Below are 16,054 nucleotides of genomic sequence, written 5' to 3'. Positions count from 1 at the left end.
CTAGTGAAGAAAGACTCTAAGTAAAGCAAAGCCTTTCTTTATAATTGCATGGCCCTTGAGGAGGAAAAAGTTTATAAATAGAAAATAAAAAATGAAAGGATTTGTTTACCCAACCATGAATGCCTCTGGTACACTGGGAACTCTTGTTTATTTTGATGAAGTTCATCCCCTTCCCTTCATCTTCTAGGCTTAAAACATCAAAGCAAAAATGTTCTGGAATTAGATGGGGTGATGGTTGCACAACATTGTGAGTATACTAAAAGCGACTGAATTGGACACTTTAAAATGGTTAATATGGTGAAATTTACGTTATGTGACTTGTATCCCAACTGGAAAAAAAACAGCTTAAAAAATAATCAAAGCTGTCCCCACAGGAGAAAGTGAGGCAGAAACAGCAGCTCCCAGCTTAGAGACAGGAGTCGGCAGCTGCGGGGAGTGGAGGAGAAGGCAGAAAGGGGGAAGGTGAGAGAGAGGCTAGCCCTGTCAACCAGTGAAGACTGTGCTCTGTGAGCCCGACTAGCCAATGTGTCACCCATCTCCTTGGTAACAGCTAAGATGATGAAAGCGCTCTGATATGTCATCCTTCTCTTTGGTAACAGCTAAGATGACGAAAGCACTCTGGAGCCCTCTTCTCCACTTCTCTTCCTTGTCTTTACCTAGGGCTGAAGATCCTCTTCCTTAGAAGTTCTGTAAAGCTGAGGACCCTGCTCGCAATGCCACCATCCATCCAAACACCTTCTCCTGCTGGTCCCTCGGTCCTTCCCCCTCCCAGGACAGGACAAAACACTGACAAGGCCAAAGTGATCAGGGCTGTAGCTGTTGGATTTGTACAAGTTACTGAAAATCATTATATGTTTGGTGTGGATTCAATAAATAAAAACATAAGAGAACCAACTGGACCGTGTAAACAGAGGGAGCATAAATTGAAGGCAAAAAATAAATTATGATGATATTTGTCTTCCATTCAAATTTCTCCCACCTTAACAAAGGCCCCAAAGTTCAACTTTATGATTGTCTATGGCTACCTACCGTCTTATCTTTCTCTTTTCCCTCACTGCCTAGCTTCTTGAAAGAGTTGTCTGCCCTTTCTGTCTGGAACTCTTAATTTCCCAATGTATCCTGTGACTTGCTGAAGTCTGACTCCAAGGAAAGTGTCTGGCAGAGGTGAAGAATGACCTTCTAATTACTGCTGCCATCCCTTTATCCATAACCCATCCATATCCCTTATGTAGAAGAGAGCTCACCTTTCTCCATGCATGGCCTCTAGTGTCCACTGGTGAGGTTCAAATTGGTTGACAAAATGGCATGATAGACCCAACAGAGAATGGTTGCTCGGGATCCGAGGAGCTACTGAGACTGAACTCAAACCATGGCTACTGTAGGTGGATGGAGGTGTGTCAGGGGAACTGGATAGGTCCTCCCACAGAAGTCACATTTGCATGGGCCTCCTAAGAGAGAGCACATTCTGAGCAAAGGAACCAGGCAAAACAAACTCTTAAGGAACCAACACATACTCCTCGGAAGGAAGTAGGGATTTTAAGCACACTGTGGTGGGTGTTTCTTGAATCTTCCCCCGATGGATGCCCCAAACTTTGATATCCTTCCGAGAAATAACACGCTTCTAACAAACTGTGACCCAAAGGAGAGAGAACCATGCTCACTCACTCTGTCACACATCTCCATGAAGCTGTGGCACCCTGGCTGCTCAGGATGGCCAGTGGCAGAAAAGGGCCACAAATGGCAGAGTGGGAAAGAGCAGTGCCCTTGACCCCCAGGTACCGTGGAGCCACCACCATGTGGCTGGAAGAGTCCACCATGCTCAGGGGAGAAATGCCTTATCCAGAGAGGCCTGGGAATTCCATGGGAGAAAAACACAGGTGTGATGCCCCCAAGGACTCCCAGGAAACCATTTCTGGCTGGAGAGGACTCAGGGGGTGCTGAGGGCCTCCTGTGTGCAGTTGGAAGCAAGGAGCCAGGGAAAATTTTCTTTCTGCTACATTTCATATTAAAACTCATCCCTCCCTTGGCTTCTGAGACTCCATTCTCTCTTGGTTCTTTTCTACTTCTCTGATTTTTTATTTTTCATCTCCTTTATAGCCTCCTCCTCACCTGTCTCATTAAATGTTGGCAGCCCTCAGCATTGTCTTTTTCCTTCTCTCTCCTTCTCATGTTATACGCAATCTCCCTGGCTTCAATTTCCACCTCTGTGCTCCCCAGCACAGAGGTTTTATTTCTTAGCCCTGATCCCCTCTTACGCCTCCTATACGTATATGCAACCTTCCATTGAACAAGGTCCAGGTGCTTCAAACACAATACATCAAAAACAGCAGACAGCAGATCCTGCCCAATATCTGCTCTTCCCCCTAAATTACTCATCTCAGTGAAGAGTTCCTTTTACTCCAGTAAGAAACTGGGAATTCAAGCTTTGCGTTGCTCTCCTTCATGACCGCATTCTATTGATCAGTCCTGTTGACACTGCCTCAGTCCCTACTGCCCAGGCCAGCCTAGGGCCTCATCTTCTCTTGCCTAGTCCATTGCCATGATCATAATTGGCCTCCCACCCCGTTTCCTTTTACGCCTCACCACCCCCTTCACACGTCATCCCTCGTACATCTGCTACAGCGATCCAAAGTCAAAATCAAGTCAAGTTACCACCTTGCTTCAATTCCTTGATATGCTTCCCCTGCGCTCCCCCACCCTCCCACGTGTAGCCAAATAGAGTGAGTGTCCCTATAAGTGAAGGAGACTGTTGTCACTCTTTCCAGGGGCGTGATATATGTTTGTCCTGAACACACATATAGTAACTTTATTCACGCCATAGTGATGAAGCCTCATTGTCACTCTAGCCTAATTACAATTTAAAAACTCAACTTAAAACTTAATTTAAAAACTCGGTCCAAGTCAAACACACTCTTGGTAGCTGGAAGCAATATTCTGTTCAGGTCCTTGAGGGGTCTAATTTTACTTCCATTCATGAAAACAAAAGTCCTTTACACACCAGTCAGAAAAATACATAATGGACATTGTCTTACCTGTTCTTGGCAAAGACAATTTAGCTCTTAACAAACAGGATGACTATGCAGATGATATTTTGCTCCAAGTTAACACTTAAACATTGAATTAGAAAGCTTTCTCATCGGGGGAGGTATTCACTGGAAGGTTTCTGAAAGCTTCATTCATTGAACAAATAATGCTATTGTGCAAGCACTGTGCCAGGCCCTGAGAAACTAGTGAGACACGGCCCTGCCTTCTAACCAGTGTGCCCAGGGTCCAGGGCAGCCCACGCCAGCACTGCTGGCCCTCTCAGGCCCATCTCTTCCCCCTAAGTGCTGGATCAAGCAGCTTCTGGCCTACTGGGCCAGGTTTTTCCCATCATAGCTAACAAAGAGTCAATTTTCAAAATGCATGTGTTTTAGTTAGGGTTCTTCAGAGAAATAGAACCAACAGAATGTATATATACCTATAGAAAGAGATTTATTATAAGGAATTGGCTCATACAATTATGGAGACTGACACATCTCAAGATCTGCTGGGTGAATCTGCCAGCTGGAGACCCAGGAGAGTTGATGGTATTAAATTCCAGTTTGAAAGCCAGCAGTCTCAATACCCAAGAAGAGCTGATGTTTCAGTTCGAGTCTGAAGGCAAGAAAAGACCAATGTCCCAGCTCAAGGTTGTCAGGCAGCAAGAGTTCCCTTTCATTTGTGGGAGGGTCAGCCTTTTAGTCTATTCAGATCTTCAACTGATTGTATGAGGCCCACCCACATTAGGGAGAACAATCTGCTTTCTCAGTCTACCAATTCAAATGTTAATCTCATCCAAAAACACGGTTACAGACACACTCAGAATAATGTTTGAGCACCCCTTGGCCCAGTCAAGTTGCCACATAAAGTTAACCATCAAAGCATGTCAACATGTTTGACTGAACCCAGAATACTTTTAGGAAATATCAACTCTACCACAGTAAAAAAATTATCGAGGGCTTAGGGCAGAGAATCACCCAGGGAATCATCAAAGCTGTAACTCGCAAGTGTCTACAATAAAGATGCCTTAATCAGAAAAAGAACACTTTACAAGGTTGAATGAGAGCAGGAATACTCTTCTTAGCTCTGCCGAGTCAGAAACCCAAATGGTAGATCTATAGAGGTGAATTTCAATAATCTTTTGAGAGTGCACTACCTGTTTGTTAGTTAGATAACAAACTGGTTCTAAGACCCTCTCACGTGAAGTTCTTTTTTTTCATTCGCCATATCACAATATAGAATGACTGGCACAAGGATGAAAAAATACTTATTCGGAACATCACTAGAGGTTAAATGCCAAGACTATTTAAAGTATAAGACCTTCTTTTACTGGGAGAATCTAGGGTCTGTTCCTGGAGCTGGCCTAACCACTCCTCCCAAATCTCCATAACGGGTCGGGTTAGCAGCTACCTGTGTTGTATGAATTGAGTCAGAAAACATATTTCCACTTCCTGCCACCCCCATTGATATTGCTCTCTTAGGCTATCTTATTTTGCAAGGAAAGACCTAGATAAAATATGGTAAATATTAAGTGAAGTTGTAACCTATTCTTATTTTCTGTTACTGTGGAGATATCCTGGAATACCTCTGAGATCTAAGTACTGTGGCACTTAAATAATTCCTCAAACCAAAAAGGATGTGAGATTTCCAGAATTTTAAAAGTAATAATAGCTAATGTACTTAGATAGCATTTACTACATGTTTATATATGTTACATGTGTTAACTCATTTAGTCCTCACAGCCCTATGAGGTAAGTACTCTTCTTATCTCCCTTTTATAGATGAAAAAACTGAGGCCCAGAATGGTTAAGTTGCTCGCCTAAGGTCATGCAACTAGTAGGTGGTAGAATCAGGATCCCAACCCACGCATCTGGTTCCAGAGGCTCTGTGCTGAACCACTGCCGTGCTTTCAAAACAACCTAAGGACAGAAAGTGAAGAAACACAGTTTCATTTCTGGATGTTCAGAAATGACTATCATGAAGAAGTCATAAGATTCCTGGAACTTCTATAATTTCACTCTTGTTATTTTTCAAAAGCCCTGTTTCCCCAGAGTGAAGTCTGTAAAATCTAGAAGGGAAGGAAGGAAGGAGGGTAGTAAGGAAGGAAGGAGGGAGGGAGGGAGGGGTGATGGAAGGAGAGACAGGTAGGTGGGAGTGTGGGGTGGCAGGAAAGCTGGGGGCAGGACAGGACCAGTTGCATTCCGTTCCACTGTGTCCAAGGGGATTGTGGTGTAGGTGGTGTAGATGGCAGTCGATTTAGGAAAGCAAAGAAAACAGGTTCAGCCTTTGGGGCTTTGAGGGAAAAAAAGGAGGTGAACAGTGGACCCTAGCTTACCAGGGAGAAGACTCGCTGAATACCCAGATATGATCCGTTAGCATGCGTTAATCCCTTATATCCTGAGATCACTTTAGCCAGACTGCGTTATGGCAGAATCTTCAGGTCAAAGGAATGGTTTGCTTTGATTGGGGTTTCCTTTCGCGCAGCCAGCTCCTCAAGGGCCAGCCCCGACCCCCTGCCCTCCCACAACACTTAGCAAAATCCCAGAGCAGGAACAGCAAAAGTGCCAAGCACAACAGCCGTGTGGGGAAGAAGACACTGGGAGTCAAGGGGGCTTCAGGAGTTAGAGTTGCCCATGGACATGGTCTGAAATTTTTGTTGCCTGGCCAGTCACATTAAAAGTTCTTAACAGGGGCCGGCCCGTGGCTTAGTGGTCGAGTGCACACACTCCGCTGCTGGCAGCCCAGGTTCAGATCCCGAGTGCATGCTGACGCACCGCTTCTCCGGCCATGCTGAGGCCCCGTCTCACATACAGCAACTAGAAGGATGGGTAGCTATGACATACAACTATCTACTGGGGCTTTGGGGAGAAAAAGGGAAAAAAAAAAGGAGGAGGATTGGCAATAGTTGTTAGCTCTGGGCCAGTCTTCCTCAGCAAAAAGAGGAGGATTGGCATGGATGTTGGCTCAGGGCTGATCTTCCTCACACACACAAAAAAAGTTCTTAAACAGGTGCTCGATTTCATACAGTTGTTTTGAAGAGAGGACTTGCTTCTAAAAATAAAAAAACTGCATTGATAATGAATTTATATAATGTAAATTTTATATAATCAAATTATCCATTGAAACAGAAATTTTAAAGAAAAAATCATGTATTTTTCACACATACCTCCACCAACTAGGGCTATAGTACTTCTGTGGTGGACATCTGGAATTGCTTTTAAGGACCCTTAAATACTGACCTGATTATTTGATTTTTCTAAAACCAGATTAGTCCTACATTACACATATTAAAAAGTTCAGATTAAATATTTACAAGACCTAGATGATTTTTTAAAAAACTCTGCAAAGTTGTATTCATTCATAGAATTCTACAAATAAAAAAATGATGTAGCAGAAAAAGTACAGTATCTTTATTGGCATATGAAGATGTTCATTCTTTGTGGTGGCCCTGGGTATGTGGGATGATAGGTATTTTTAGTGTTCTTTTTGTTTGTTATTGTTTCTATGGTGACAGTGCACTGACTTTGTACTAAACATGCACGGTAAAAATGATTTCCTTAAAAACAAAGCAATAGGGCCGGCCTCATGGCTTAGCGGTTAAGTGCGCGCGCTCCGCTGCTGGCGGCCTGGGTTCGGATCCCGGGCGCACACCGAGGCACCGCTTCTCCGGCCATGCTGAGGCTGCGTCCCACATACAGCAACTAGAAGGCTGTGCAACTATGACATACAACTATCTACTGGGGCTTTGGGGGGAAAAAAAAAGCAATAACTACAAAAACTCCCTTACAACAGACAGTAGCCCTTGGACTTGCTACTTGAATGAAACAAGAAGCTTATCCAAGGTTAAAAATGTCTGCAGGCTCCCTCAGGCCTCATGGGCAGAACAAGAATTGTACATCCAATTAAATGCACAATTGTGATTAAATGTCTTTGCATCGATGGCACCCAACCAAATTCCCCAGGAAAGTGTGTGCATTAATGAGCGGAGAGGCCACAGGCTTACCTCGCTCATTTAAAGAGAGGAGCAGGCATGAGCCACACAAAAATCAACTGCAAATTGATGTAAAAAATCAAGATCCCCAGACCGGGCACTGAATTTTCCTTTGATGAAATCAAAACATTCATTTCAAGATTAGCAGAGATGAATGAAGGTGGGAGAGGAATACAGTGCCTTTTAGAGGATGCCGTGGAGCTCCACAGCTGCACTAGCGTGTAGGATGGGGCCAGTCATTTTGCTAGGCTTACTAGTATATCTCTTGGCAAGGTACTCAGCTGGCAAAGCCAATAATTCTAAACTAAACAGCCAGAAATGATCTTAAATATTTGGACATGATATCCCCCCAATAGACTGGCTAGAATATGGGTCTGCTGTGATAGAGAATTAAATGACTGCCTCCCTAGTTGTTAAGGCCTCTGTGCCATAGTACTCTGTTTTGGGACTGGGTAAATAATTATCTTACTATGCATATACACTCATTGTATAATCTTGCCAACATGTTTAGATAGACCGAAAAGAAATGGTAAGTGTGTAGCTATGAGGAACACATACTGCACTAACTTGGGAAAAAACTAGTTTACCTACAGAGGAAGATTCCTTGATTAATTTTATGAACTGTGCAGCTTTGTCTTCTAGCAGAGATGGATTACAAGGAATATTAAAAAACCCCAAATTACAATTTTCACCCAAACACCTCCAAATACAAATCATCTCTGAAGGGCTAAGATCTCAAACAAATGTGTCTTAACTTTAAATATGCATTCCCAAAGGAAGTTGGAAGGGCACATAAATTTGAAGTATTAGCTGAGTTTAATCGTCTCTTTTTAAAAATTTTTTTTCCAGTTTTGTTGAGATATAATTGACATTCAACACTGTGGAAGTTTAAGGTGTACAGCATAATGGTTTGACTTACATATATTGAGAAATGATTACCACAGTAAATTCAGTTAGCATCCATCATCTCATATAGATACAATAAAAAGAAAAAGAAAAAAATTTTTTCCTTGTGGTGAGAACTCTTTAGGATCTACTTTCTTAACGACTCTCCTATATATCACAGAGCAGTGTTAGCTATAGACATCATGTTGTTCATTACATCCCTAGTACTTATTTATCTTATAACTGGAAGTTTGACCACCTTCCTCCAATTCCCCCTCCCTCTTACCTGCCGTGTCCACCATCCTCCAGCTTCTAGTAACCACAAATAATCTGATCTCTTTTTCTGTGAGTTTGGTTTTTTTTTTTAGATTCCACATATAAGTGAGATAATACAGTATTTGTCTTTCTCTCTCTGACTTATTTCACTTAGCATAATGCCCTATAGGTCCACCCATGTTGTCACAAATGGCAGGATTTCCTCTTTTTTTTTTTTTTTGAGGAAGATTGGCCCTGTGTTAACATCTGTTGCCAGTCTTCCTCTTTCTCTTTTTTCTCCCCAAAGCCCCAGTACATAGTTATGTATCATAGTTGTAGAGTTGTAGCTCTTCTATGTGGGACGCCACCTCAGCATGGCTTGATGAGCGGTGAGTACGTCTGCTCCCAGGATCCCAACCAGCGAAACCCAGGCCACCGAAGTGGAACGCGAGAGTTGAACCGCTGTGCCACTGGGCCGGCCCCTAGGATTCTTTTGACCTCTGTGGTACACAGATGGTTCGCAGAGGAAAACTCCCAAATAGTTAAATCCAGTGCTCACTGCACTAAAACAACACAGAAGGCCCCTGCTGCTTGGCTCCAGGCCCAAAGGACTGGTTAAGTGCCCTCTTTAAATGTACCTGCTGGGTGCCTTGATACGCCCAGTCTCTCAGCTTCTCCCTGCCCGTTTCTGCTGCTGTCAGGGGTCAGTCCTGGCAGGCAGTCTGCCCATTGTCAGAGGGTTGTATAATAAAATCACTCTATTTCCCATCTTCCTACAGCTTGTCATGAGGGGTGGCGGAAATTTACAGGAAGAAGACACCTAGGCATTTGGCGTTGTATTTGATATTAAGGTCCATTGTCTTCACTTCTTTCAAAATACTGTTTCTAAATGAATCCAGCTTTAAATGCCTGAACTCGTAGTCATACACAGTTCTGTTTCTCAAATCTTTGGGGTTCATTCTTGAAGAATTCTCAAGGGGGATTGGGCTGTCTCTCTTAGTAGTTGCTCAAAATCAGATATACCTGATCTTGAATTGTCTGACCATTATGAGTAAGTGCAGTGGTTAAACTAATGCACTAACCACCTGAAGTGCTCAAGGTCAAATTGCCCTTAAAACTTCACCTGGGGTCCTATACAAATAGATGGCTCTGTTCCTAGAAACGGGCCAGCTTCCTGTTCATCTATGGCCAGGGCCTCTTCTCCCTGAAGGTGCTAGTTAGGGTCTACTTGGGACTCTGCCATGAGGTACAGCTCTCAGGACCAAACCGGCGGCAGGCAGAAGTTTGGCCCTATTCACAACTTGAATGGCTCCAATTCTGAGTGGTGATTATAGCTCTTAGTGTATCTCTTTCCCCAGTGCCTACAAAATGGGTGTGTTAACAACGTTGGATATTAAATAATAGACAAGGAAGAATAAGAAGCAAAGACAGCTGGTGGTCTCAAATTCCAGCTCCTGTGCTAAATTACCTGGGTAATTATTTTCATGACTTGTTCTTCTAAAAGCCCCACAAAAATTTTCCCAACACCTAGATCACAGTGTGACCTGGGCCATCAACAGCTTTCCACGACTATATTAATAGTTTTTTCAATGAATTTGTTCCATAGATTAAAAGAGTGATGATATGCAGATAACATGAGAGGCACGGGGTTCCTGAGTGTTTGTGGTTGTCAAACCAAGATGATTTCTTGCCTAATCATTCAGATTTAAAAGTTTCGTTTCTGCTGCTGGAAAGCACTTGTACAACTCAGCAGTCAGTGTCCTTTGAAGCTTTTCACTGTCACATACACATTCTTCATGATCCATCAAATTTATTAAGACCCCCGTGAATCACAGGCTAAAATGAAACTTCTTTTCTTGTGTAGATTTTGTATTTACAACTAGGAAAAAAACTGGACACACACAGAAAAAAAATCTACAAGAAATTAGCCTTAGGGCCGGCCCGGTGGCACAAGCGGTTAAGTGTGCACGCTCCGCTTCTGCAACCCAGGGTTCGCAGGTTCGGATCTCAGGCGCACCCAGTGTGCTGCTTGTCATGCCATGCTGTGGCGGCGTCCCATATAAAGTAGAGAAAGATGGGCACGGATGTTAGCCCAGGGCCAGTCTTCCTTCCTCAGCAAAAAAAGAGGAGGATTGGCATCGGATGTTAGCTCAGGGCTGATCTTCCTCAAAAAAAAAAAAAGAAATTAGGCTGAGCCTGTGAGAAACAAGCTTGTGATGAGGTAAACGTTTCAACCAGTTGAAAATATTTTTCTGCTTTTGATGCACTAGTATTAGTTACATCATCATGAAAATGTTTTACCAAAAAAAGAGCTGGTGAAAATCTGGCAGTCTAGTAAAAATTGGCCACTATGGTATGCATAAAATTATGCATAGACATAATTTTAGAACTAGAAGGGACTCTGGAGTTCATCAAGAGTCAGATTTTACAGATGCAGAAACTATAAGTTTCACTTTCAATTCAATAAAATACACTAAATTCAACATAAGTGTAGTTATTCATGAGGACATAAACTCTCGAACGTTTTTTATAAAGAAGTCTTTCTTTGCTTGCTAAGTTTTTCCCTCTTTCTTCTCGTCAAGACGATAACATGTCTTTATTGGGCCCCCTGGAGAAATAGTGGACCTTAGGCCTAAGTAAACACTGAACCTGGGCTTTGTGATGGTCCATGTGAGCAACGGCAAATAACAACAATTAGTGAGCCCATTTTCCTTTGACAAAGAGAAATAAGTAGCCAGGATTTCTTCTTTCTAAAAGTGTCTGGTCTCTGAAATGAACCACATCAAAAACAGGCTATTTTTCCAGAGTGACAGATTTGGACTAACTGCTTTTACCTCTTTCAGATGATTTCTGTTTCTAGTTTTAATGTTAAATAGACATTAATAGGAGTAAACACAGTAATTCAGTCAACAAACATTTACTGAGCACTTGCTGTGGTCAGGCCCTCCTGCTAAATTCTGGGAATACAATAACTCTGACAGTCTCCAACTCCAAGGGCCCAACAAGTCCAGAAACGCAGACAGACAAGAAAATAGGCAACTGTTATGTTAAGAAGCCAAAGGTTATCTTTAATAGCAAGAATCTAGAATCTCTACTAGTTCCAATCCGTGTCTTTATGGGGAAACACATGGTAAGTTCTATCAGGACGACTTACAAGGAACTATTTACAAGAGTTAAAGTAACCGACAAGGTGCTAAGAAATGTAAGCAGATGTTACCACCTTTAGGCCTAAAGGAAGGAGGGGAAGGAGAGGTCAATGGAAACACGGCTTGATAGCTCATTTCTTTTTAGAGCTGATTGTCTGGATGTAACAGTTTATTTAACCTACTGAAGGACATCTTGGTTGCTTCCAAGTTTTGGCTGTTTGGTTATATTCATATATAACTGTTATAAACATCCATGCACAGGTTTTTTGTAGACAGAAGTTTTTAACTCCTTTGGGTCCAAGGAGTGCAATTGTCACTGACTAGGTGCCTCCAGAAACTCAAAGGTGGGTTTGGAAGCAATTAACTGTTTTTCCAAGTTATTTCTTTTCCTTTTGTATGTTAAGGAGATGTAACCACCAGCCATCCTGAAACTGACAGAGCCTCACCACAAGAACTATGCCCATGGTCTTTGCCTTATTTTTAAAGCAAAGATCTCTCCAGGAGGAGCTTAGGTCTCATTATGTGGAAGCATGTTCTCCAACTGAGCCTGTGCAACGGAATACCACCTCTCGCTTTTGCATATTCATTCCTCAACAGAAATAAAAGTTCCTGCTTCCCTTTGTTCGGGGAATGCCATGAGTTTGGAAACGATTCCTCATGGCCTCCTATTTGCTGCAAATACACTTTACTTTGGGAGACAACTTCCACTGATGTAGAGTCTTATTTAACTCACCAGGAGGCAAGCCCACTTGGTTGGGTAACACAATTGCTGGATCATGTGGTAAGAGTATAGTTTTGTAAGAACTGCCAAACTGTCTTCCAAAGAGGCTATACCACCGGCAGTGTATGCGAGTTCCCATTGCTCCACACCCTTGTGGGCATTTGGTATTGTTAGTGTTCTGGATTTTTGTTATTCTAATAGGCATGTAGTGCTATTTCATTGTTGTTTTAATTTACATTTCCCTAATGATGTATGATGTGGAACATCTGTTCATGTGCTTATTTGCTATCTGCACATTTTCTTTGATGAGATATCTATTAAGGTCTTTGACCTATTTTTTAATCAGGGTTTTTTTTTTTTTATTGTTGAGCTTTAAAAGTTCTTTGTATATTTTGGATAACAGACCTTTATCAGAGGGGTCCTTTGCAAATATTTTCTCCCGGTCTGTGGCTTGTCCTCTCATTTTCTTTACATTATCTTTTGCCAGTAGAAGTTTTTAATTTCAATGAAGTCCAGGTTATCAATTATTTATTTCATAGATCATGTCTTTGGTGTTGCATCTAAAAAGTCATTATCATACCCAAGGTCATCTTGGTTTTCTTCTGTTCTCTCCTAGGAGTTTTATAATTTTACATTTAGGTCTATAATCCATTTTGAGTTAATTTTTGTGAAGGGTATAAGGTCTCATCTGGATTCATTTTTTTTGCTTGTGGATGTCCAGCTGTTCCAGCACCGTTTGTTGAAAAGTTTCTTTGCTACATTTTATTGCCTTTGCTCCTTTGTCAAAGACCAGTTGACTGTATTTATCTGGGCCTATTTCTGGGCCCTCTATTCTGTTCCATTGGTCTATTGGTCTGTTCTTTCACCAAAACCACACTGTCTTGATTCCTGCAGCTTTATAGTAAGTCTTGAGGTCAGGTAGTGTCAGCCTTCCAACTTCGTTCTTCTCCTTCAATGTCGTGTCAGCTATTCCGGGTCTTTTGCCTTCTTATATAAACTTTAGAATCAGTTTGTAGATAACCATAAAATAGCTTGCTGGGATTTTGATTGGGATTGCTTCAAATCTATAGATCAAGTTGGGAAGAACTGACATCTTTTTTTTTTTCCCGCAGGGGAAGATTCACCCTATGCTAACATCTGTGCCAATCTTCCTCACTTTTTTTCCTTCCTCCACCACGCCCCCCAGTAGGTAGTTGTGTGTAGTTGTAAATTCTTCTAGTTCTTCTATGCTGACATCTTGATAATATTGAGTCTTCCTATCCACGAGTGTGGAATATCTCTCCAATTATTTAGTTCTTTGATTTCATTCATCAGAGTTTTGTAGTTTTCCTCATATATATTTTATTAGGTTTATACTTAAGTATTTCATTTTTGGGGGGTGCTAATATAAATGGTATTGTGTTTTTAATTTCAAATTCTACTTGTTCATTGTTGGTATATAGGAAAGCAATGAATGACTTTTATACATTAACTTTGTATGCTTTAACTTTGCAATAATCGCTTATTAGTTCCAGGACGTTTTTCTTGTCAATTCTTTTGTATTTCCTACATAGATGATCATGTTATCTGTGAACAAAGACAGTTTTGTGTCTTCATTCCTAATCTGTATACCTTTGTTTTTGTTTTTTTTTGTGTGAGGAAGATCAGCCCTGAGCTAACATCCATGCCAATCCTCCTCTTTTTGCTGAGGAAGACTGGCCCTGGGCTAACATCTATGCCCATCCTCCTCCACTTTATATGGGACGCCGCCACAGCATGGTCTCACAAGCGGTGCATCGGTGCATGCCCGGGATCTGGGCAGGCCCCTCCAATCTGTATACCTTTTATTTCTTTTTCTTGCTTTACTGCATTAGCTAGGATTTCCAGTACAATATTAAAGGAAAGGTGACATGGTTTTTCAAAATTCTGTTAGAGGTTATGTGAGCAAAAATGTTTAAAGACCACTTACCTAAACTAGTAGCTGGTTGAGCCAGGATTGAATTCCCAGTCTCTCTCAACTCCAAAGCTTGAGATCTTACGCACAAAGCTCCCTATCACCTCCAGGTGTTGCATGGTTTGCTGTTTTTCCTGCCTTTCCCATCTCCAAATAAACAAAAGTATCAACATGCCTCACCTCACATAATCCTAAGGTTTCACCAGTTGGTAGTCACAGTTTAACCTGGAAACCATTTTTATTGAAACAAACCATTTATTTATTAAAATAAACAACAACTCTTTACTTATGGCTCAAATGCAAAAGACCATGAAATTTAGCCTCACCTTCCTCAGATAGAATTTAAAAGTGCAATATTATAGCTAAAATTATAGCTCCATTATAGAGAAAAAAATGGATATAACCACTAAGGTGGAAGGAGATTTTGGATGATTGTTGCCCGTTCTGCAAAGCCTTATACCCAGCTAACCTGAGCAAGGCCATGAATAGGTTATATGGCACCTTTGTGCAAATTATAAAAAGGGGGTCCTCACCCTACCCCCATCCCTTTGCCCCTGGAGATGCAGTACCATGCCAGTTTGGTGAGTAAAGTATAGCCTGGGTTTCAGCTACCATGTCTTCCTTCAGCTAGTTGCCCTTGTGCATGGTATAAACATATGCAACAACTCTGTGACTTTGCATTATGCTCCAGCTGGCCAAGAAAAGAATGTAGAAGAGCAGCTGCTGTTGTGGGTAATTACCTCGGACCCTTCCCAATTTGCTCCAAACCTGTTTGCCTTCATTATTTCCACACTTCTGTTCCTGGATTGAAGCTTCCATATCTACTCCTGGCCCCTATTTGAAATCTCCCAGATTTCCTTCCTGGGTTTTTTTTTTTTTTTTTTTGTGAGGAAGATCAGCCCTGAGCTAACATCCATGCTAATCCTCCTTTTTGCTGAAGAAGACCGGCTCTGAGCTAACATCCATTGCCAATCCTCCTCCTTTTTTGTTTTTCCCCAAAGCCCCAGTAGATAGCTGTACGTCATAGCTGCACATCCTTCTAGTTGCTGTATGTGGGACGCGGCCTCAGCATGGCCGAAGAATCGGTGCGTTGGTGCGCGCCCGGGATCGAAACCTGGGCCGCCAGTAGCAGAGCGCGCGCACTTAACCGCCAAGCCCCGGGGCCGGCCCCCTCCCTGGCTTCTTGACTTTAGCTTTCCATGTGGTTCTTGGTCCCGCTCACTCGTTTAGTTTTGGTTCCTCTCTCATCTCAGTGAGAAGTTTCCCCCTACAGCCTCTCAGGCCTCACCTCCAACACCTCTTTACCTTCAGAGTAGCTTGGACCTTCCCCTATTGTAGAGTAGGGACAGAAGATTTGAACAAATTCTCAAAAAGTGTTTGGACTCATATCTAGCAAAATTACATAGCATTTAACCTTTGACATATGAATGCCACTTCTAGGAATCTATCCCAAAGAGACAGTGTGGCAAATATACAGAAAGACGTGTGCACAAAGCTATGCATGGAAGCATTATTTATGAAGCAAAATATGAAAAACGATCCAAATGTCCACAGGTTGAACAAGCTATGGAGTACTATGCAGCTGTAGAAATAAATGAGGAATCTCTCTGTATACTACTATGGAGTGATCGTCAAACTATGTGTGAAGTAAAAAGAGCCAACTGCAAAACTATGCATCGTATGCTATCTTTTATCTAAGGTGGGAATATGACTATATACACATCTACAGATAACCATCTCTGTATGTTACCTGTAGGGAGAGGGAGGGAATAGGAATGGAGAGACAGGGATGGAAGTTAGAATTCCCTGAATGTATCTTGTTTGTAAATTTGGCTTTGAAACCATGTAAATATTTCACAAAATTATGAACCAAAATTAAATCAAAATGAAATATATTGAAAGCAAGCCCCAAGAACCAAAAGCAAAATGAAGCCAATGAATCTAATGGTGTACTGAGTTGGTGGTTTACTCATAGAGCTAAATTATTTCCAATTACTTTTTTAAAAAAATTGTGGTTAACACATAACATAAAATTTGCCATCTTAACCATTTTTAAGTGTACAGTTCAGTAGTGTTAAGTATATTCACAATGTTTGGCAACA

This window comes from Diceros bicornis, chromosome 6 (genome assembly GCF_020826845.1).
Source record: "Diceros bicornis minor isolate mBicDic1 chromosome 6, mDicBic1.mat.cur, whole genome shotgun sequence".
Taxonomy (NCBI): domain Eukaryota; kingdom Metazoa; phylum Chordata; class Mammalia; order Perissodactyla; family Rhinocerotidae; genus Diceros; species Diceros bicornis.
Note: the sequence above shows the minus strand (reverse complement) of the source record.